This window comes from Marmota monax, unplaced genomic scaffold (assembly GCF_021218885.2).
Source record: "Marmota monax isolate L192 unplaced genomic scaffold, Marmota_monax_Labrador192_F-V1.1 WCK01_AAM20220418_F8-fsc00164, whole genome shotgun sequence".
In the NCBI taxonomy this organism is placed as follows: Eukaryota; Metazoa; Chordata; class Mammalia; order Rodentia; family Sciuridae; genus Marmota; species Marmota monax.
The window spans coordinates 1,935,354-1,959,707 of record NW_026693313.1 but is presented as its reverse complement, the minus strand read 5'-3'; the positions used below and the strand labels follow the sequence as shown (position 1 = coordinate 1,959,707).

Here is a 24,354-nt window from a genome sequence, read left to right as displayed (position 1 = left end):
CTTACCTTTGAGTTAGCTGCACGTGAGATGTGGCCATAACTCCGGCACTGCAGATCAGATGGACATCAGCAGTTAAGGAGTTATGTGTTGAACCTCAAATGTGGCCAATAGGTGCCTTTATACTGGTTTCTGGCTCTCTTAAACTCTCCTTCTTCCAAGGAAGAAAAAGAAACTGGTAAGTAGGAGAAAACAGTCCCCCCGCCCCCAATATGGAAAGCCTAAGTTCCCAATCCATGTGCAGAAAGAAACATTTTCCAATTGATGATTTCCACAGGTGGTATTCTGAAATTTAAATTTGATGACTTACCTCTTCCTCTGAGTTTGCACCTAGTAGAATTTAGTGCATTACTAGAGCAGATCAAAATGTGCTACTTGGTAGAAGAATTTCTTAAATAGATTTCTTAAAATCTTTCAAATCACTGTCAATTAATTTTGAAACATTTAAAAATATGTATATGAGATTTTATACCTAGAAAATTAAATAAAAATGATTAAATACATTTTAAAATAGTTAGAAAAGGTATATTTTCTAATTATTTTTTCTCCTTATTTTTCCTGCTTCTTTTGTCCTTTGCTGTTGTAATATCTTTGTACAACTTCTATGGTGATTCTGTCTTTTTTTTTTTTTTTAATTATTGCTCACAGCTATCTGTGAGAAGTTTCTGTAGTGGAAAGGCCAAAGTCATGGCTGTCAGGAATTCCTATTTAATAGGGCAGTGTGTGAGAGAAAATTCGTTTACTGCTTACTTCTCAGTTATCAGAGTTGGTGATTGTAGGTATTTCTATGATCTGACCTTCTCCTCCACCTTTGCTCATCCACAGACGGCTTCTCACAAATATGGCTTGTGTGTGCAACCCCTGGTTCAGGCTCAGCTCTTCTGTGCCTGACGGGGCAAACCTGGGGGAGGATATTGACCAATGGGAAATGAAGATGATGTGAGTGGGAAGGAGGGGCCAATTGAGAGGGAGACAAATGTCAAAAATGTCTACTCCACAACTTGGACTAGTTATATAATCTAATTCTAAAGCTAATTCTCCAAACTATCTTAATTAATATTTTCTGCTCCCCCAACATTGAGGTTTCATCAGAATGATCACTACCTAAAAAAAGGTTTCACATTTCTCCTCCCCGCTCCTATGAAAAAAGAGCTGTTTAAGTAATAAAGTAGGTAGAAGGCAATAAGCAGGTAGCAGATAAAGGCAGATCAAGAGAAATCACAAAATGTAAGAAAACATCCTAACCTTTTTCTCTTTTCTTTTTTCTTGGTACTAGGGATTGAGTCCAGTGGTGCTTAACCCCTGAGCCACATCCCCAACCCTTTTTATTTTTTTATTTTGAGACTGGGTCTCACTAAGTTGCTTAGAGCTTCACTAAGCTGCTGAGGCTGACTTTGAGCTTGAGATCTTCCTGCCTCAGCCTCCTAAGGTGCTGCGTCCTAGCTTGTAATGCTAAAGGCATCGCATCGTAATTTGTAATGCTAAAGAAGAAGATGACTTGGATTTTAATTGGAAGTCTGAACACAGACAAGAGACTGTAAGCACAACTAATGACTCTAGGAGCTAAACAACCGTGGGCCATTTTAATTAACCTGGCTTTGCTTTAGTCTGGTGCGGGCTTCGTGATCACCCGGCTCCTTGTTCTGCATTTCTTAATGGATACGCTTTGGCTTATTGGGCTGGCTGTTTCCCTTTAAAAACAGAATACATTACCAACCTCTCCCCTTGGTTCATGTGATAAAGTAGTTCAAGACATTTCAAAACTGGAGACTCTTAAATATTCACTGTTAGAAAACCCACACACATTGAAAAAAAACTTGTTAGTGATGATCCTAAATGTTAGGAAAAGCTTGGTGGTGGGCAGTGGATATTCTGAAACTATGTTAGTTAGGTTTTTGTCACTGTGACCAAAATACCCAACGAGACCAACTTAGAGAAGGAAAGGTTTATTTGGGGCATATGGTTTCAGGGGAGCAATCCATGATTGGCTGACTTAATTGCTTTGGTCCCAAGGTGAGGCAAAAATCGTGGCAGAAGGGTGGCGTCAGAGGAAAGCCGCTCAACTCATGGTGGCCAGGAAGCAGAGGTGGGGAAGGTGAACCCTTCTGGGGCCTGCTCACAGTGGCCGCCTCCTCCAGCCACCTTCTACCGGTCTGTGGTCACCACTCAGCCCATTCAAACCAGGATGGACTGATTAGGTCACAGCTCTTATAATCCAATCATCTCACCTCCGAATATTCCTCAGGAGCTTTGGGGTGATCCCTCATATCCAAACCATAACGGAAACCTCAAATAAATGTCCTCAGCCTGGCTTCTTAGCTTGCTCTGAGTTTTCTGGTCTCCCTCTCTTTTCTTTTTTTTTCCTCCTCAGACTGATTGAGTGAAAACCCAGCAGATAAAATCATTTTGCAATACAGAAGCAATCTCACAACTTTGGGCCAGATAATAGCCCTGTTTAAGTCTGCAGGAGGGATACTTTATTGACAGTAAACTCCTACAGCCTATGCACAAATATTGGCAGGCAGGTAACCAACTAACAGTTGGAAAAGGTAGGCAAATAGGTGAGGTCACATCAGAGTCTGAAAAGACCCTCATGGTCATGGCCTGGTAAGTGGAGAATATTTTCCTCCTCCATTTTTTGTCACCTATGGGGCGATATTCAATAGTTCTTTCTCCAACACTTGCTCCTGGCCACACCTTTGGTCTACACCAGTGGTTTTCAATCCTGGATGCCTGTTAGAATCACCTAGGATGTTTTGAAAAATACCACTGTATCTGTACCTAGAGATTCTGATTTATTTGGTCTGGGAAGAAGCACAGAATTTGGTAATTTTTGAAGCTTTCTGAGTGAATTTGAGTTTATACACACATTTCCTTGCAGTGTTCTTGGGTCTGCTAGAATCACTTATGGAACTTTAAAAACCACCAATGTCCATGGCATGCCCCTGACCAATGATTTCAGACCCCCTGGGGTTCAGATCCTAGAATCATTAGTTTAAAAACTCCATAAGGACACCATGAGTTCTGCAGTGGAGGTTAAAACCACTGACATGGAATGAAGTGGGGGCCATAGAGGACAGCTGTGCATGTGTGGGGGACACCTGGGGCTGAGATGGGCCCTCAGAGGGATTCTAGGAGGACTGGCATTGCCACAGAAGAAAAGAAAACCCCCAGCACCCAGTTAAAGATGAAGACTTGAACTCGTGTCCCTCCTCCTCAGGTTATGAGTTGGGATCTTTACCAAGGGGGCACCAGGCATCCATGGGGAGACTGAGGGAAGGGACGCAGACATACTTTCCTGGAGAGGTCACTTCAGCAGAGGGAGAGGTGGCGGGGTCTCCTCAGGAGGTTTCTCAGGGTGAGCATTTGCCTCTCCTCTACCCTTTCTTCTGTAGCCGTTTCTTGCCGAGTGGCATCTTTTCCTACTTCCAGAAGATCTCTGGAAACCTGAATGTTCAGGAGATCCTTGTCATGACCCACCCAAGCCCACCCACCCCAGAAGCACCCAGCTACCTAAATCAGAGCAGTGGCAGTCACAACCAACTCATCTTCATCTCTGAGTCAATGGTCTTACTCCTCAACAAGGCCATTTTCACGTGTGTGTGTGTGTGTGTGTGTGCGCACAGGAATTCCTGGAGTCTTTGTTTGAAGGTTCCTGGCTGCCCTCCAGGGACCCTGGCTCTGTAGACCTGCAGTGGCCCAGTGTGCTTCCTTTGAAGGTCTTCCCAGCCGTTCCCACCACTTACCGCCCAGACCTCACGCGGCCGTGAAGCAGAGACATCTCACTGTGGGTTGTTGGTTTTCAGAGGAAAATGGCTAAGAACCCAAATGAAGATCTGTGGCTCTTTCCTTACACACCCTTGGCTTTCATCAATATCAGCTGTTTCTACAGAAATCAGGGTTTGAGCCCTTATCTTTTTTTTAAATTTGTTCTAATTAGTTATACATGACTGTAGAATGCCCTTTGACACATCATACATAAATGGAGAATAACTTCTCATTCTTCTGGTTGTACATGATGTAGAATCACACCAGTCATGTAGTCATATATGCACATAGGGTAATAATGTCTGATTCATTCGATTAACCTTTCTACCCCCATACCCCTCCCCTCCCTTCAACTCCCCTCTGTCTAATCAATTATACCTCTGTTCTTCCTTAGCTTCCCCCCTTTATTGTGAATTAGCATCCACATATCAGAGAAAACATTTGACTTTTGGTTCATTGGGTTTGGCTTATTTCGCTTAGCATCATATTCTCCAGCTCCATCCATTTACCAGCAAATGCCATCATTTCATTCTTCTTTAAGGCTGGGTAATATTCTATTGTGTATATATACCATATTTCTTTATCCATTCACCTGTTGCAGGACACCTAGGTTGGTTCCCCAGTTTAGCTATTGTGAATTGAGCTGCTATAAACATTGATGTGGCTGTGTCACTGTAGTATGCTGATTTGAAGTCCTTTGGGTGTAAACCAAGGTCTTTTGTATATTTCTATGTATGACATTTTCAGTTGTCATATGTTGTAAGCCGTGTATGACACAAGTGGGCAATTGGTACTGGTCCTAATTCCTTTAAATTAGAGCCTTTCCCCAAAAATGTGGTTGGACAAGTTTTTCAAAGACCTTGATAACATTATTCTAAACACACAGCAGAACAATAGTGTCAGTTCTCTTAGGTATTGGTTCCCTCAGCCAGGGCCAGCAGGTCCTGTGTGGAAAACCCCCTTCCCTGCTCCAGATGGCCACTCCCCACCCTGACTGCGGGTTTTTCTTTCACTGGCCCTTTATATGCAGATTTCTAAGGTCTGTAGGGTGAGAGTGTGGCCTGGGGGCTTCTTTGGTACTTGCTCTTGGATCCCTTCCTGTCCAGGTTGAAAGCAGCTCCCACAGGGGTGGCGTGTGCCTCATGAGTGCAGAATACTGCTGTCTTCATCACCTGGCCCATGGGCCTGGGCACGGGAGGAAAGTCAGAAGGTCCACATCCCATACTGTATTGGGGGGATTGGATTTTTCTTAGCATGAATGGGGTCTGAGGCGATTCGATAAATCTTCTTCCAAACATTGGTGATTTTTATAGTCGAATATCCTCCTGTGTGGACCCCCACCATTTGGGGGTGGCTGTTGTCCCCCTGGCTTGTATCTTGGGGGTTTTAGGTTTATCTTTTTACCGCAGTCCGGCTGCAGCAAAATAACGGGGGTGGGGGGGCGGGGGGTGGGTGGGGGTGTGATGAGCAACTTGTGTAGATTGATACAGCAGGAGAGGGAGCCGTTTATTGTAGGACAACAGAGGTATTTATACATTCCACACAGCTTATCTAATTAACATAAACTAGATACAGCAGTCAACCAATAAGAAATCTCCACACTTAATGGCTCCCTGGCCTTACTTCACAAACCACTCCCTCTGGCATTTTGCCAGGCGCCATCCTGACTTGTTTACAGACCTTAACATCTTTCCACAATGGAGAAGAGTGGGAATTGCCTCTAGTTGACTCACGAGGAGACAGAAATGCAAGAGGATAAGCACCTGGTCGAGGCCACAGGGCTGTAGGTGGTAAAGTCACGCTTTAAACCCAGATCCACCTGGCCATAAGCCCGCACGTCTTCCCCTGCACTGCCTGGCTTCTCAGAACACTGCCCTAAACATACGGGCATGGAGGATGCTGAGACAACACCATCCAGAACCTCATCCTGCTGCCGCCCCTAAGGAGATGCAAGACACCAGCAGGTCCGTTAATTTCCATGAAGAGCTCCAAGTCTAAAAGCCTCATCTTCCTTCAACATGAGACTTGTTACTGTGTATTTCCTTTTATTTTGAACTTCATGCATGCTTGCATTGGGTGGAAGGATTCTATAACTATGGGGCTATGTGACTTTTAAGATGGTCTCCCATCTCCTCCCCACCACCATGTTTGGAAGGTTCTATTACTGGGAATTGGTTCTGAGGCTCCTGGTAGGGAATCCAGAAGCCCTCTGCCATGATTCTGAAAAGTAGCCCTTGTCTTTTTCTTTCCTAACCAGCACGACAGATGGGAGAGTAAATGGCTGTACTCTTCAACAAAGCCATTTTCTAGGTTGCTCCTGCTTGGAGGTGGCAGTATTAGGTTCCACAATCTGATAAGTCCGTGGGGACAACAGATGTAGAAGCTCCTTATGGAAGTGGGTTCTCAGGACAATAATATAGATTCTAGAGGGACTCTGTTTATTGGGGGACATTGGCAAAGATGGAAGAGATGGAATTCAGGGGTATGATGTGTCGTATTTACCCGTATCATTTTCTGTCCTGAGTTTTGCTACATATAGAGCAGGCATTGGATTAGCTTCATAAGTGTATTCAGGGAGCTCATTAGAAATGCAGAACCTGTGTCCACATTAGGTCTACTGACTCAAAATGTTCATATTGAAAATATTCTCATGAAATTTATGTACACATTAGCATTTCAGAATTCCCGCTCTTGAGTAATATTGAAAAACACTGACAAATAGGATCAGAAGGATGGATCTGAAGGATGTGATAGAGGGAGAGAGTAGTAGAAGATTTGTCTTGGATGCTAGAATGTCTAAATAAATAAATAAATAATCCACTGGGAATGCATTGTGAAGCTTAGCAATAAGAATGATAGATCATGCTTTAGAGTGTATCCTCCCCCACCCCTCCTCTGCCTCCCATCTTCCACAGTGCTAATTAATAGGCAAGATCCTTGCTGGAATGCCAGAGTTGGTTGTTGTGATGTGGACCTCTGTGTTGGGATACAAAGGGCGGTCCAGCGGGGAGCAAAGAAATTTGGAGCTTTGGGGGCAGGGAGATAAGGAATCACTCTTTCCTTTCACTTTTCAGTCTCTGAACAATAAACATGGGCAGACAAGCTCTTTGTAAGAAATAGCTGATATGGGGCTGCCAAACTGAATTTCCATGAAGACTCATAACCCTTAGTGCCTGCAACTGAGCAGAACTGGGGACAATGGGGACACTAGTCTATGGGGAATATTAGTTAAGAATCTACTTTGCTTTTTTAAGAAAGAATAACATATTAATTACTACAACAAACACTCCCCCCAATATCTCAGGCTTAACATGATATATTTCTTGCTTAAGTTACAGTTTAGTGTAGATTAGGTGACTATTCTGAGCATCAAATCAGGGACCTAAACTGTTTCTTTTTGTAGCTCTGTCATTGTATGGCTTCAGGTCACCTTGGCCTCATTCAGACTGAACAAAGGATTGTGTGGGATGCTTTGATAAACTAGACCTAAATTGACATCAATCACTTCTACCCATGTTCCCATCAACTGGAATTTGGTCACATGGGCATACCTCGTTGCAAGAGAGGATGGGAAATATAGTTGAGAGGAAATAGAAGAATCTGTCATTGTTTCAATAAGCAAGAGAATCAGTACTGCCTCACTCATCTGGAAAGTGATGGAAAATCCCCTCTGCCTTGTGTGTTTACTTAGCTGAAACCCATTTGTCTGAGACAAAATGTGTTTTTATGTGTGTGCTCTCTGTAAGTGAGTGTGGAAGTACCATTTTATAACGTCCTAGAATAGATGGGTATTGAGTGAATGTCGGGGAGTTTCTTTGAGGACAACTGGGAGGAACTGGGGACCCTGCAAGAATCTTCATGTCCCTCAGCATGCTCCTTTAAAGTCAAGGGTGACATATCCGGTTGGGACTTGTAAAGGAGATCATGGATGCAAAGTCAAGAGTGAGAAAGGAAGGGGGTGGGGAGGAGACTAGGAAGGAGGGCGGCAGGAGGGAGGAGGGGTGGCTTCAGCAACCTAGTTGGTACAGCTCACTGCCAGGAGGATCCCAGAGGTGAGTCTGGCTGGCTCAGTCTCTTGTTTTGCTTCCTGATTGTCAAGCAAGGCTCTGGACTGCTGTCTCTCTCTTCCTCTGACCTTTCCCCACCCCATCCGCTTGCTCTCATAAGAGGCACTGGGCATATTCTCTGCCTCGGTTCTGTCTGGTTGATACTTACATTTCTTCTGCTCCTTGATTCACCATTAATTCTTGCTTTTAAACCAGGGGCCATGAAACGACAGGGGAAAAGAGTGAGTGCCCATCCTGGGCCTGTTATTATACATCTGGCATCCTTGCAAATAAAACCTTTGAAGTCGGTGCTAATAATCTCAATACTTAGAAAAGAAAACAAAAATCTCTGGTGATAAGAGAGGTTAAATAGTTTTTCTGTGGCCACATTTCTAATAAGTGCTAAAGTTAAAATTTGAGACAGGTATCTGACTCCAGGGACTGGGCTTTTTCTTCCAGCTAGGATCAGCCATGAACCCTCATTATCCCACCACCCCAGCCCTGGCATGTTTGTTTCTCCTGGTGACACCTTTGAAGTTCAGCTCTGTGGCCCAGCTTCTTAGCCTGTGACAATAAGTGACCGAAAGTGGCCATTACAGAGTATGGCCTCCATAGGACAGCCACTGAGATCCTGCATGAGACTTGGAAAAGAAAAAGAGATTAAAAATCGGGAGTGAGAGCTGGAATGCAGAGGTAGGATCTAGAACTTTTGCTTCTTCCAATCTCTATGGGATATACACTTGGGTGACACTTAAGAAGTCATTGTTGAATGAATGGAAACCCCTGTCCCTGAGATAATAGCCTTGGGCTGCCCAGAGGTAGATGTAGGGATTTTCCTGTTGGGTTTTTGCTCACTGTCCTCCTGTGAGGCGATGGCAATTGGGGGACCCAGAAGCTCACCACAGGATCATTGTTCTTGGGAAGCAGTGTGCACCAAGACCCCTGTGTGCAGTTACGTCACGTGCTATGTCAGTGTGCAGAGAACAGCATGGTGAGGACAAATACGGGACTGTTTGAGTCCTAGCTTAACCTGTACTGACAGGTGTATGTGGGTAAGTTCATGTAACAGGTACCAGTTGCAATTCTGTCATTGTTAAATTTTGAATAAGAAGCAACTATATAGTAAAGGTGTGTGTGTGTGTGTGTGTGTGTGTGTGTGTGTATGTGTGTGGTGTGCTGGCAAAGTGCAAGCCCTCAATAAATTGTAGCTATTATCTTTATTCCAAGCAGATGTAATCTCTGCCCTGTAGAAACGTGTGCTTTGAACCAGCTAATATTTACTCTGATTCCTTTTTGAAACAATAAATGGCAGAGATGGGGCAGGGTCAGCTTTATGTGCACTAGGAGCTGGACTGACCCAAGACTTTCACACTTAGAGCCTTGAGTGGCAAGGACCAGTGGCATCAACTGGGAGCTTGGAAGAGATTCAGACTCTCAGGTCCTACCCAGATCTCTGAACCAGAATCTGCACGAGAAGCAGATCTCTAGTATTGTGCGTCCACACTGAAGGCACTGGGAGGATCTGCGAAGCTGAGATGCACATCTTCAGACTGCAGGGAGGATAAGTCATAGCTCCAGAAGGAAGTGCTGATGATTTTCTCCTTGGAGCAGAGAGAGAAGTATCCATGGGCTCTCCTCCATTGTCTGAAAGAGGACTTCCTGGGTGCCATGTTTGGGAGGGGTATGATGGAGATGTGGGGATTGAAGCTTCCCTTGGATCTACTTCTGATCGCACCCTAATTGCTTTTGGTGGCCTGTTGCCTGGGTGCGTGGATGGACTGCTGAGTCAGAGCATGCTGGGGAGGGGAACGGAGTGTGTGTCTGCTGCTGGTGGCCTCCGCAGTGGTGACCCGTGGCCTCCACGGAGCGCAGTGCAATGGTTGCTATGGTAACTGCCGTGCTTGGTCAGGGGTGACTAGCTAAGCTGCAGGAAGTGGATCACTGGCCCTCCTGTTGCCGACACAGTGGTTCAAGTGTGGTCTGGCCCCACCAGCTTGGGAATTGGACGGGGGCCAGAAGTGAGCTTTCTTGTTCCTTATTTGGCTGTAAGTCCTTCACGCTGGGGGCACCAAGAAAACTAATGAATGAAATTAATATGAAATCGAAAGTATTCAATGCTAGTATGATAAAACACAAAGCACCTAAAGGATGTAGGAAGTTGAGGCATAGATGCATGGACTCACCCCTGGAACTGCTGTTCTGGTTTAGAGCTGATCAACAGAGAGCTCAAGGAGCTGAGATGGACTCCTCCCTGTGCCTCATTTTATAGATAACAAGTCTTAAGACCAGAAAGGTTCAATCAAGGTCAAGGTCAAGGTCACACCACAGTGGGCAAATGAAACTCAGTTTATGATATCTAGAAGCTAATGGACTACAGAAACTTCAGAGAAGACTCAATTCCAGACCTCTGGGCTCCTTATTCCTGGTGTAGCGTTCATTATGACATCAGATATCACTTCTTTGATTTACTAATATTCTTTTGGGTCTTAGGAAAGAAGAATGTTACCTGTCCTCTGATGGTTGGTAGCAAGGTCCAGAAGAGTGTGGCCCTGGTCTCATGTTGAGTTGGATTCCAGTCCTCGGTCCTATATTTCACTATGACTTTGGGTCAAGTTATTTTCCTTCTCTGAGCCTATGTTTATGAAACAGAGGTAATAAAATAATGGTAATAGTAATAATAACTGCCTCACAGGGCTTTGAAATCATGTATGTAAAGTGTGTCTGGCAGAGTTGGTGTTTAGTAAATGTCAATCCTGGTTCTTGCCCTGAACTTCGAGTAGAAAGGGCTTCCACTTTATGTACCTGACCTAATTACTGAAGACAATTTGTAATATTAAATAGGGTACATATTAACTACATGTTAGTAGTTTTCGATTTCAGACTGTAGTGACGTGCTGAAATGAGCGGCAAAGAGCAAATGGGTTATAACTGCTAAGCCTCCAGCCGTCTGTGGATCCTGGGTGACAATAGCGAGCACTTGAAACCACAATGATAAAGCAATACAGAAATGTACCAACAGCTTTGAGAGGTGTGAATAGAGCGTATTGAATTTGAGTCAAAGAGAATTATTCTGCCATTATATAAAAGGACTAGCAGAGTCTCATTTAGAATATCATTTTCAATTCTTATCACTTTGGTGTTAGAAGGATATTGTAGCAATGGATAAAGCAAAGCAAAAGCAATGAATGTGCTTCAAGAATTCAGTGAGCTTGGTGGTCTGGAAGAGCCAAAGGATCTAGGCTTGTGTTGAGGAGAAGGGAGAAAAAGGGGGTGTTCCTGAGGCCCAGCTGACTCCTCGGAAGACAGAAAGAATCACTACCACAGAGCGACTGCTTTTGTGCTTATGAGAGAAAGAATGTTGCGGGGGAGAAACTAGGTCTTGTGCAACTTGCAAGCAATTCCCAAAGATTCTCGGGTTTGTATACTTGGTGAGTGAGTTTCCCATGGCTGTCACATCAGAGTACCACAAAGTGAATAACTTAAATCTATTCTGTCATAGTTCTGGATGCTGGAAGTCTGAATCAAGATGGTAGCAGGGCCTGGTCTCTCTGAAGACTCAAGGGCAAAGTCCTGTCTTGCCTCTCTAGCTTCTGGTGACTGCTGGCAATCTTTGGCATTCCTGGACTTCCAGCTACATCACTCCCTTCGCTGCCTCCATGGCCACAGGACTTTCTTCTCTAAGTCTGACTCTGTGTGTCTTCTTGTAAGGACACAAGTCATACTGTATTAAGGACCCATCCCACTCCAGTGTGACCTTATCTTTATTAGCCACATCTGTAATTACCCTATTTCCAAATAATATCATATTCCAAAGTTCCAGGGATTAGAACTTGAGCACATATTTTGAAGGGGGCAGGAAATTCAACTTACAGAGATAATTTGCAAAGTTGTCCATTGAAAATGATTGCTCTCTGCTACTAGGAAAGTTACTATGCAGATTTTTGGCTGTAGGATTTTTTTTTTAACCTTTAATTGTATGTGTGTGTATGTGTGTGTGTGTGTGTAAGTGTGTAAGAGAGAAATTCAAAACATTTCCACTAAGATCAGGAACAATGCAAAGATGTCATCTTCCTTGCCTTTCACTTTCAACCATAATTCCTAGCTAATGCAATAATATAGAAAAAGGCTGGGGAAGAAAGAAATCAATCTTTGTTCACAGATGACATTATTTTCTATGTGAAAGATCCAAAAGAATCCAAAAAGAAAAAAAAAAAGAAAATAAACAAAAAACAAAATAACCCCACCTGGAACTAAAAAGTGATTTTACTAAGGTTGCAGGATTCCTATAGGTTTAATATATAAAAGCCATTTTTTTTTCTTATATATTAGCACTGGACAAGTAGAATTTGAAATTAGAAACAATATGTTAGCACAAAAAAGAAAGAAAGAAAGAAAGAAATACTTAGATTTTAACCTAATCAAAAATATAATCTGTATAAGGAAAATTAGCAAACATGCCGCAGTCTGGCTGGGCACAAAATCACGAGCCACTCAAGCAGGAACAAAGTTTATTTCCCAAACTCCCGCGAATGCCACGCACACGGCCTTCTCCAGGGACACACTACACCAACAGGAAATCCCTCCTCCGGAATTCCCTCCTACCGCACTTCCCCAACCAATGGGAACTCTCCGGGAGTCCCGGGAGAGAGCTTCAAAGTAGCAGGCCTAGGCAGACAGCAGGGGTCTAATCTCCAATTGAATGCACATCTTAACACAATCATTATCATTTCAATGGCTTGCTGGTGTCACCTTTCAACCAAAAATGCCATGTGTCATTCCTACTTGGCTATGGCTCTCTGCAAACATTTATGAAAGAAATTTTAAAAAAACTAAATAAATGGAGAGGTAATTCTATGTTCATGGATAGAAAGGTTTACTGTTATCAAGATGCCAGTTCTTCTTGAACTATATATTCAAGGCAAATCTAGTCAAATTCCCAGAAAGTTATATTACAGATTTTGACAAACTGATTCTAAAGTTTATTTGGAGAGGCAAAGTAGCCAACTCAATATTGAAGTAGAAGAACAAAGTTGGAGACTGACACCACACAGCACCAAGACTTGGTAAAAGTTAGTACAGTATTCAGGAAGGTGTGGTATTGAACCACAAATGGAACAGAACAGAGAGCTCAGAAATGGAGAACCTTATAGGAACATTGCCAATGACCTTGGAGAAACAAGAAAGGACCATATAATGGAACAAAGATGGTCTTTTCAACAAATGGTGGTAGAACAACAAAGAGATGAATCTAAACGCAGGTCTCATACACTTCACAAAAACTAAATCAAAATGGCTCAGAGACCTAAATGTAAGTATAAAACTTCTAGAAAATAACATGGGAGAAAATTTGGATGAACCCGGTTTTGGTGATGACTTTTTAGATATGACACAAAAGCAAGGATCCATGAAAGAATAGATTGATACGCTGGACTTCATCGAAATTAAAACTTTCTGCTCTTAAAAATATATTGCAGTATGACAAACACAAATTCGGAGACAATATTTGCAAAGGACATTTCTGATAAAGGACTATTATCCAAAAAATACAAAGAACCCTTAAAAATAAACAATAAGAAAATAAAAATCTCATTAAAAATGGGCAAAAGACCTGAACAGTAATCTCACTGAAGGAGATACACAGATGCCAAGCCTACGAAAAGACCCACATCATATGTCATCAGAGAAGTGCAAATTAAAACAATACACCCACGCCACACTTATAAGGATGGCCCAAATCCAGAACACTGAACGCAGGAAAGTGCTGGGGAAGAGGCTGGCCCCAGGGACTCTCCTTCACTGCTGGTGGGAATGCAAATCGGTGCACTCTGGAAGAGAGTTTGGCGGTTTCTTACAAAGCTAAACATACTCAATATATGTTCCAGCAGTTGTGTTTCTTGATATTTACCCAATATATCTCCACATAAAAAAACAGCATACAGATGTCTATAGTAACTCTATCCATAATTATAGAAACTTGGAAGCAATCAAGACGTCTTCCAGTGATGTGAATGTGGTACATTCAGACAAAGCCTTATTATTCAGTGTTAAAAAGTAAAGGCGCTATCAAGCCAAGAAAAATATGGAGGAAATTTAAATGTATCACTAAGGGAAAGAAGCAATCCGAAAGGGCTACATATTATAAGACCTTCTTGAAAAAGGAGAACTATGGAGATAGTAAAAAGATCAGCGGTTCCCAGGGTTGGAGGAAGGAGAGATGAACAGGTCCAGCACAGAGAGTTTTTTAGACTGCGCAGCTGGTCTGTATGATGGCGGACACATGCCATTAAACATTTGTCAAAACCCGTGGAAGGTACAACCCCAAGGGTGAGGCCAAGTGTAAACTGTGGCTAAAAGTGGTGCATCTTTGTAGGTTCATCAGGTGGAGCCGAAGTGATGGGGGAGTTGATGATGGAGAGTCTGTGCATGTGTGGGAGCAGGGACTATTTGGGAAATCTCTAGCTTCTGCTTAATTTTGCTGTGAACGTAAAACTTCTTAAAAACAGTCTTTTTAAAAATTTTAAGAATATTTTAATTATTTTTTTTGTTAGGATGAGAAATACTACGTAAAAGTGACCATGGCACCATTTTAAAATGTGAACTACTGCAGTGTTAACAATATGAAGACCACAGAGCTTCTCAGGGCTGGGTCATATGGGAGAAGACTGAAATGTAGCAAAGTCACCAAGACCTCCAGCAAGATGCCAACCAACTAAGTGCATCAGAAACGCTACTTCACTTTGGGTGAATATTCTGAAAATTGAAGATTAGGCAAGACAACACTCATTTAAAAATTAAAAAAGAAAAGTTGGTGAAAACAGAAGTTGAAAGGCGTTGGACAGAGGCAGAGGGGCAGCTTTTGGATGTGGAAGAGCAGGCACTGGAGCAGGAAAGGGCTCTGGAAGTATTCTCGGGCTCTAGGGAAGCTCATCCCTCCCCGTGGGGCCTTTCCCAGGTCAAAGGGATATAAGGCAGGGGGAGGACAGGAGACTTCCTGCCCTGGTCCAGGTAGGGGCCAGAGGAGTATTTTCTGATGGTAGTTGAACTGGTACCAGGGACTGTGAATTAGGTCTAACACAGAGCCCAAGCTGCAATCTCAATGAGCAGAACGAACCCCACCCCGGCTTGAAACCTCACCGGAATGTTTCCAAGTCCTGGCAGTCTTGCACTCTGCTGTGTGTTTCTGCACCTCTGTGTCCCTCTCTGGGTCAAAGCCAGCATGTCACTTCACTGGCATTGCAACCTACTCTTCCCTCACCGTGAGCACATTTTCCACAGGGAAGGGGAGGTGGACTCTCAGGTGCACGTGGTTCAGAACCTTTTCATGGAGGGAGACAGGGTGGCCAGCTGGCCCTGCCCCTGCCTCCCTCTTTTCTCTCAGTCCTCTGGCTGTGGCTGCCTGTACTCCCGGGTGACTTGCCAATGACACCTACTGGCGCAGCTCAAAGGCACATACAGCATCTCTGGAGCCCCGACAGGTAAGGGGCGCCATGATGGCGGGGGCCCAGAGCTTGCCTCCCTCGCAGGAAGCCCAGGGCCGCTGCGGGGCCTCGATTTCCCCTGTGTCGTTACCAGGGACACCTCAGTGCGCAGCCCTTGCTGACGCCAGGGGATGCAAATGCAGGCAGAGGAAGGCCTGGCGGCTGGGGCGGGAGCTCGCAGCCGGGCAGAGAGCCGTGCAGCCGAAGAGGATCTCCGTGGATAATTAATACTGGAGAAACAATGGGCGACAGAGCACCTCCCTCGAGACGAGGCTGTCAGTCTCCTTATTCATTTATTCTTTTCTAACCAAATTGATGGGCCCGTCTGCTGCCTCCTAGATCCACACGGATGATGAAACTGCAAACAAGTTTCATTTAAATAATGGGCAAATCTTCCAATTAGTCAGAGCCTATCAGAGCCTAATTCTTGTGCCTTAAAAATGACAAACTGCTCTCTCTACTGCCTGTTTGTTGAAAAGATAAAATAGGGGGAGGGGGACCCAAATGAAAACACTGATTGAAAAAAATTTAGATACACAGATTAGACTACATATTAATCTTGGGAGAACTTTACAAAGTCAATAATTAACATGAAGATTCATCAGTCAATATTTAAAGACTAATTAAAAACATATATAGTCTTATTCCTAGGGTATATGAATTTTTTTAACAATTGAAGTATGTTAATTACCCTATAAAGCCAAAAAGGAGTTTTAATAAAGGGATGATTGTTGGTGATACAAATAAACAGACATTTAAAAATAAGCACCTTAAAATTAATTTATTAGCTGTATGTTTAAATGTTTCTGATACCGATGAAGGTAAATGAATCTTCTACTGGATACTTATTTGAATCCTTGTTCAGAAATCATTCCTAGGTATGTAAGAATAAATCACATCCAACATATTCATTCATTATTCCATCACATACCCAGCAAGCATTTATTGAACACTTATTGTGTAGCAGGCCCTCCCAGAGGAACTTGGCCAGAAATAAGAAATGTCTGTCTTCAAGGAGATTGATAGGTAAATAAGCAATTGTCATACGTTAAGTTGTCCAAACTCTTAATGTAGTGTTTCTCAAACTGCAGCAAGCATAGGAATTGCCTTGAAATCTGATTAAGATGCAGATTTGGTGTAGGTTTGGAGTACAATGCAGCTTTGACATTCCTCACATGCTCACAAGTGATGCTAAGGGCTATTCTTTGAGGGTAAGGTAAGCAGAGATAGCCACTGGGATTCCGTGGAAGAAGGAGAGGTGGACCCTCAGCTCTGTGGGGAATGGGCTGGACTGGGCCAGATCCAGAAATGGCCTCTTGGAAGAACATATAGGTGAACCAGGAGGTGAAGTGTGAGCCGGAGGGAGCCTGGTCAGAATTGGGGAGTGTGTGCACCTTCTGTCCTCAGTCCCAGAGGTCAAAGAGCCCTGTGTCTGTGTTTGGAAACTGCAGTTCACTTGAGATGGCTGGTACACTGGGGGTTTTCAATTGCACACACCAGTAAATTTACTCCACTTCTCTTCCTTTTTTTTTTCTTTAATCCCTGACCCCTTATTTCCTTGAGCTAGTTAAAATTGATTTCCAGACTTCTGAATAAGGGGCGCATTGGAAAGATTGTCAATCAACAAGATTAGCAAGTAGTCAGGGGCCTTTCCAAGAGGACCGAATGATCTCAATCTCCATAGGAAGAGCTTGGAGACTTTCAAGAGTCTTGAACAACCAGTGTTGTGGGTGTGTGCATGTGTATGCGCACACTTTAAGCTTCAACCCCAAACTAGGGAGTGGCTTTGCTTGTGTTCCGTGATTGGATCTAGGAATTCACGGATCCATGTAGAGAGCCATGGTTAGCAGACGTGGCAGCTGAGACCATGTCACACAGGCCACCCAAGCCATCTCACGTCTCATTGGTGAAATCTCTTTTGTTTCACACTTTAAAAAATGTTTCCATCTGAAAATTTTGAATTTCCTTCTCCAAAGACCTTCTGTGTCCCCTGCCCCCATCACACCTTGTGTCAGTATAAGTTTTCTCAAATACCATTAAAAAAACCAAACAAAACAAAACACCACTCTCTTGACTAGGATCTCTCAGAGACTCATTTCTGGTTAAAATGTTTAGTCCAGCCTCACAGCTGGGCACTCTGCGCTTCCCTCGGAGGACACCTCGACGTCCTCTGCCCAGGGCCGTCCCTTAGCATGATGCATTCCAACTCAGCGGTTTTCCTTTGCTGTCCCTCCTGTGATTCTTGTCAAATCCTGTCTTGATTTCCCACTTCTTCCTCAAGTCCTGGCTACTACTGCTACTAGTGGACATCTGCTGAAAGTCTGCACAAAACTCAGTATTGGGCAAAGTACCTTACAGCCTCAATCCTCCAGAGCATCCGGTGGAGGTATTGCTCTATAGGCTGGGAAAACGGGGCCTCGTGAGCTAATGTTCTCACCTGAAGACCACACAAGAAAAAGTGCAGAACCAGAATTCAGAATTCAAGTTTAGGGCGGTGGCGGGCTGGAGCAGGGGCTCTTGGCCACCGTCCACTCTCCTCTCTCTTGTGGCAGGACCCGCCTGGCTCACAGCAAGGCCTGTAAGAAAGGTCTTTTCTGTGTTTTATTCATGCTTTGTTCCTTCTGTCCTTCAGTTTAGCTCCCAAGAGGCTTCCTCATCTAAAGCACCCCATTCTGATTATTCTATAGCCTTTATTCCCTCTAGCATGACATTGGAGTTTGGTCTTGCACCCCGGCCCTGTCGTGCCATTGTTGATCCCTGGTTTTGTGTCTGTCATGCCTTATCTTTTCACCTCTACTGTGTTTTTAAATATCTATATGCTGCCTAGATCCATAGGTGTCCAACACTTATCAAATAAATGACTTCACTTTCTAGCATGTTCTCTAGGCTGATACTTCCCCCCCCCCCACACACACACATAGTGGGAAGCTTAAAGGCAGCAAAACATATATTAAAACACACATATCTCATCTGTATAAATTTGCACTGAGTGGGGTGCTTCTCAGGGTAGAATCCACAGACCCTGGGGGATCCCTTACACCATTTAAGCAGAGGGAAAACTCGGTGGGGGAGGTGTCAAAATATTTTCAGCACATTAAATGTCATTGGACTTTTTTAAACTGCGTTGACAATGATGGCACAGATGCAATGATGGGATAAAACTGCTGGTGCCTGAGTATGGACCAAGTCACTGGTCCCAGACTGTGCTAAATGAACAAACCAACCAACCAACCAGTGCCCGTCTCACTGAAGAATGGCCTTGATATGGCAGTAAAAGTGATTAATATTTTTAAACCTTAGACCTTGAGCACACATCCCTTCATCATGTGGGGAAAAGCAGGAAAGGGTCCCCACGATGCTTCTGCTGTGGGGTGCGGTGAGGGGGTGTCTGGAGGGCAAGTCGTCCTGTGATTGAGTTGTGCGCTGAACTAGCTGCTTTTTCATGAAACTCTGTTTTTAACTTGAAAACATCTGACAGACAGACTGGTTATTCAGACCTGGGTCTTTGGCAGACATTTTCTTTTAAAAAATGAACGAAGGGAGCCTGTCACTTCTAGGAAAACAACTGACAGCATTTGCTGCCAGGGAGCTTTCAAGCAAAAATTAGAGTTTTGGAAAACTCGTATCCAGCACTATGAGACTGACAGCTTCCCAAGGCTTCAAGATGCTTCGGGTGAGGCTGATGGTGATATTAACGCACATGAGTTTTGTTTTGCTGTTATGTAATGTATGTCAACAATTGGAAGACTTGCATAAATTAATGAAGTGATATTTTCCAAGTGATCAATGCACAAGAAAAAAAATTTATTTCAAAGTGAAGAATAGATGGATGGATTTTAATATAACCAGTAGGAGAAAGTTTATCAATGTGGTTTCAGATTCCATAAAACAACTAACCTTTGAGAAGCTAAACTTGTTGAGTCTTGTCATACTATAGAAGAATATCCACAATTACCAGAGAAGGCTGTAAAGTACTCTGCCCTTTTCCAACTACATATCTGTGTCATACTGCATTTTCTTCTTATGCATCAACCAGAACAAAAATCTCAGCATATTAAATGCAGAAACGGAAATGAGAATTCAGCTATGTTCTATTAAACCAAAGAGTGAAGAGATTTACAAAACTATAAACAATGCCATTCTTGTGACTGTATTCTTCTCCAGAAAATAGCTGCTTTTCATAAAATTATTTGTGACAACATGCATCAGATTTATTGTTGTTTTTAAAAAAAGAAGTAATAAATTTTTTTTTAAATTATCAGTTTAAATTTCCAATATATTAAAATTTAATACATACAATCCTCATGAACAAAAGCATTTTGGGGTCCTCAAAGTTTTTATAAGTTTGAAATGGGAAACCAAATCTTTTGAGAGCTATTGTTAAACACAGCTGTGGAGACAGTGTTGCAAAGGAGAAGTGCCATTGCTTCTCTTCTTTCTTGAAAAACTATCATCAACATCTACCTAGTTCTACAACCTGGTCCCTGTTGGCTCCTCTTCCTGAATATGGTAAAGATTCACCCACTTCTCTCCATCCCCGTCTCCTCTTCCACGTCACAGTCCAGGTCACAGGAGGAATGGCTGTTTAGTCAGCTTTTTCACTGCTGTGAAGAAAGGACCCACCCAGAACAACTGTAGAGGAAGAAAAGTTTATCTGAGGGCTCAGGGTTTCAGAAGTCTCAGTCCATAGACAGCAGGCTCCATTCCTCAGAGCTTGAGGTGAGGCAGAACATCATGGCGGAAGAGTGTGGCAGAGGGAAGTAGCTCATATGGTGATCAGAAAGCAGAGAGGGGAACTCTACTTGCCAGATTCAAAATGTCTACCCCAAAGCCACTCCCCCAATGCCCCACCTTCTCTAGCCATACCCCACTGGCCTTCAGTTACCACAAAATTAATCCCATAAGGTGATTAATTCACTAATTAGGTCAAGGCTCTTGAAACCCAATCATTTCTTCTCTGAACCTTCTTGCATTGTCTGACACGTGAGCTTTTGAGGGCACCTCACATCCAAACCATGACACTAGCATAATATCCCAGGTGTTTTCCACAACCCGAGTAGTTCCCTCCTATGTTAAATCTCACTCTAGACTTGGCTATGTGGCTTGCCTGGACCAATAGAACCATGGCAACAGGATTTAGGAAGAGTCTTGACAATCACCAGAGTTGGGACTTGGTCTCACCGACTGCTTTTGGAGTTTTACAATTGCCATGATATGAACACACCTGGCCAGTGACAGAGGTGTGACTCAGTCTCCTTTATCACTTCCTTAGCTTGGTACCTGGCAGTTGACTGTAAATAGGTACATCAGTGAGCCCAGCTCAGACCAGCAGAACTACTCAAGTGAACCCAGCCTAAGTTTCTGAACCACAGGAGTTTATGCTAAAAAATGGTTGTGCTTTAAGCCTCTGAGTTTTTGATTTGTTATTGTTTTGGTGTTGGGGGCAGTTTGTTAAGCAGCAGGTGCTAACTGATACACCACCATCATTCCCTGTCTGGGTTACTACAATGTTCCCTTCATTATCTCCTACCTTCTAATCTCTCTCTTCTCACTTCTCGTTTTTTCTTCATGCAGTCACTAGAAAGATCTTAGATGAAAACTTCCAATGGCCCTTCATTATCCTTGGAGTGAAATGTGAGCCCCATAGCTTGGATGGCTTACGGGCCCATGCTGATCTGGCCCCTGGTGACCTTTAGATGAGTTCATTTCAGTCTGTTTTGCTTCCTGAGCATCAGCCACATGACCACCTCTCTGCCTCAAGCATGGCAGCTTCTCCTTCACCCGGGGATCTTGCCCAGATCACAGTCCCTCTGGCTCTTTGCCTGAGTGGTTCATTTTCATCCTTCAGTCCTCAGATCAGAGTTTGGTCCCTGGTGAGACCTTCTCTGACTGCTCGATCCTCAGTGTCGTCCCTGCTCTTCCCCGTCACAGATGCCCATCACTCCTCTTAACCCTCACCTCTCATTTATTATCAGAACTTCATCTCCTCTGTGCACTGATATGCTTCTAGCTCCTCCAGCAATGCTTGACCCATCAGAGGATTTCAGCAAATGCTCAACCAATTACTGATGAGTGGGGAAAGAGGGCAAAATCTCTCAGGGCTGGACCCACTCATAGAATCCTGTGTGGGGGGCATACTTTGAGGAATGGCCTCTTTCCCCCAAATCTTGGCATCCTGATTCAAGAAAACACAATGTGATACAATATAGTGCTCTTTAAACTTGCTGATGCAAGAATCACTCATATTAATAAGGTGCAGAGCTTGGGTCCTATTGAATCAGAATCTCTGGAGCAGATACCTGGGAATCCATATTTAAGCCAAGTTATTCTTAGGATTAACAGGTAGGGGCACCACTGCCCAAATGGCCATAGTGCAGGATTAGAGTCAGGAAGTGCTGGTTTTCAGTCCTGCCCTGGGTCTTGCTGGTGGAATCACCTTAATTCTCTCCTTCCCCACTCCCTCACTCACTCATTTACTCACTCACTCTCTAATTCATTTCTTTAATGCAGTTTTATTGGGCACCAGCTATGCTCAGGCACAGCTCTTGGTGATGGAGATGCAAGAATGGGCAAGATCCATAAGGATCGGGCGCTTCATGGGACTCAGCTGGGGACAGGGAAGACAAAGGAGCAAAGTGATTTCAGGTAAGATAAATGCCATTTCCCAGATGAAAAATGAGAAGGCAGTCCAGGTGCTGGGTAGGTACTAGAGGATGTTTTCAGATTGGATGGTCAGGAAAGACCTCCTCTCTGAGAGGGTGGGCATTATGCTGAGATAGGATGAGAAGACTCTGGTCTAGAGATGATGGATCAGGTCAGCATCCCAGACAGAGGGAGCATGCCAAGCCCCCAGCCTCAGTGAGTCTTCTTCCTCTGTAACCTCTGTAACACAGTAGGAACCGGTCACGCTCTTGGATTACTTAGGGGTATCTGATGCTAGAGCTCTGTAGTACCTGATACTCGATACTTGGTTGCTACTCAGCACTTTTTATATCCTTCTTATTTGGGGGCAGGAGATGAGATAACCACTCCTTCATTTCTGCAACAACTACTAAGGTGTGTGAGGCCTGTGCAGGTAAGAGGTTCTCTCCACAAGGGGCATATGGCCTGGGAGGTGTGCTGAAGCTTGCAGAGGGAATGGGCCAAAGCAGAGTGGGAAGTGATGTGTGGAATGATCCCCATCCTCCAAGGAGTTTTGATGGGACCAAAAGACAAGGTCTGGAGGGTGGCTCAATGCCCAGGGCCTCTTAGGATGCTCTTTCTGGGGCTATGTGGAGACATCAAGGTGTCAGAAGGACTAGAGGGGTTTAGAGAGGTGATTGAAATGGTCCTGGAGATGACCCAGGTTTATTGAGGATCGATTTTAATTGCAGGTTTTGAGTTACTTTTTCAGCACTAGAACTAAAAATCACACGAAGCCACATGGAACAATAGAGTTGATTGATTTAGTTCAACAACTGCTTCATCGGGACAGGGAATTAGGTATTTAATTGAATTGACTGGCTGTTGAGGAATTTTGTATTAGCAAAATCACTAAGGTATAGTGGTTTGGGCCATGTCCTTTCCTCATGTGGTCAAATTTGGTTTTGTTGGATGATCGTTTACCTCATAAACCATAGGACAAAAGGTTGGAATTGTTTTAATAAAATGCTGCAGTAATATCATTAAATAGGCTAGAAGCAATAATGTCAAAGCCAGTCTCTGGTAGTATCAGGAGCACTTGGGACCCTGTGTCACCAGAGTGGAAGTCATTAATATAATATTGTGGCTTTGAGCCAATTTTGAAGTTGTGAAAAACAAATTGTTGTGCCAACTCAAAAAGACAACTCTATGCATGTTTGGAATTACTAAATTGTATGCTTGACTTTGGTCAGAATTACTAGTGCATTTTGTATAGCACATGCTGATAAATAATAATCACACTTGAGCATTGTGAAGTATCAGTACAATTGCTCTCACGTTTGATATTTTCCTAAGTGTCTTTAAAATTTCTTTTAATTTACATTAAGTTTTTTGTTTCTTTTTCATATACTGTAAATAGATTACGAGCTGGTTAAATTCCAGATTATTTTTATGACCTATTTTTCACAGAAGGCTGTTTTCAGTCAAGGGCTCCCTCCCTCATCAGTTTTTATGAACACTGAAGGCTATTCTCATATTTGGAAAGGGTCGAAGATTATTTTGAGATAAGTCAAAGTAGAAACATTTGTGGGCATCAAAGAAACCTTGACATTCCTAGAAAAAAATGAGCCCTATCTCTGCGTTTCCCTGGTCCCCCACAACAATCCAGCATGCGTTAGGCAGGAAAGCGTTCAACCCAGGACAGCAGTGCGGAATGGCAGGGCCTACAGCACATCATGCCTCTGCTCGTCCCCATGGGCTGACCACAGACTCAGGAGAATCAGTCTCAAGTGCCGAGGGGAGTGTCGGGGCTGACTCTGTCTCTGACATCCGTGTGGGATTTGGGGGAAGTCGATCCAGATCTTTAAAATTTCATGTTCTTTTTCTTTTACAAAGTGAGGTGATTGGACTAGCTCTGTAGTTTTCAAACTTACTGTTGCTGTCACAGTTTTTCTTACACTCACTGGGGACTGTAAGCGAATGGAGCAGATCACAGTGAATGGTTCTGGTGGCAGGAGGTCATGAATGAGGCAGAAGCTCCTCTGTTCAACTCTTAGGGTTCCGAGGAACACAGTTTGAACATGCCCTGGCTAGAGCGTCTGGGATCCTAGCCCTCCACTGAAAATGGGCACTGGCCACGCTCCTGTTCACCACCTTCCAAGTGGTTAGTGTAAGAAACTAGCTTGGTAACTAACCTTACCAGCATGGTTATATTCTATAATATGTAAGACTTGGGCCACATCTTATTATTATTATTTTTTTACAATAAAATAAATGACTTTGGAATAACATGTGAAAATGGTTGTCATAACTCTTCCCCTGTGGTTCTGATCTGAAAGCCTGGAGTGGTGCCATGCTGGGAAGAGCTAGAGTTTGGGGACAAGTAGAGCTATTTTCAAATTCTGGTTTGACCCCTATTAATCAGAGACAATTGCAGATGCATC

The 24,354-nt window shown here is 43.6% G+C and overlaps 1 long non-coding RNA gene across 3 annotated transcripts in view; it reads left to right on the top strand.

Moving 5' to 3' along the window:
* Positions 1-23,069, top strand: part of LOC124100943 (uncharacterized) — a 353,895-nt gene extending 330,826 nt beyond the window's left edge. For all 3 annotated transcript variants that reach the window (XR_009227998.1, XR_009227999.1, XR_009228000.1), the window contains one exon: positions 21,800-23,069. This is a non-coding gene — a long non-coding RNA (uncharacterized LOC124100943). The remainder of the gene's footprint in view (positions 1-21,799) is intronic.
* The last annotated feature ends 1,285 nt before the right edge of the window (positions 23,070-24,354 follow it).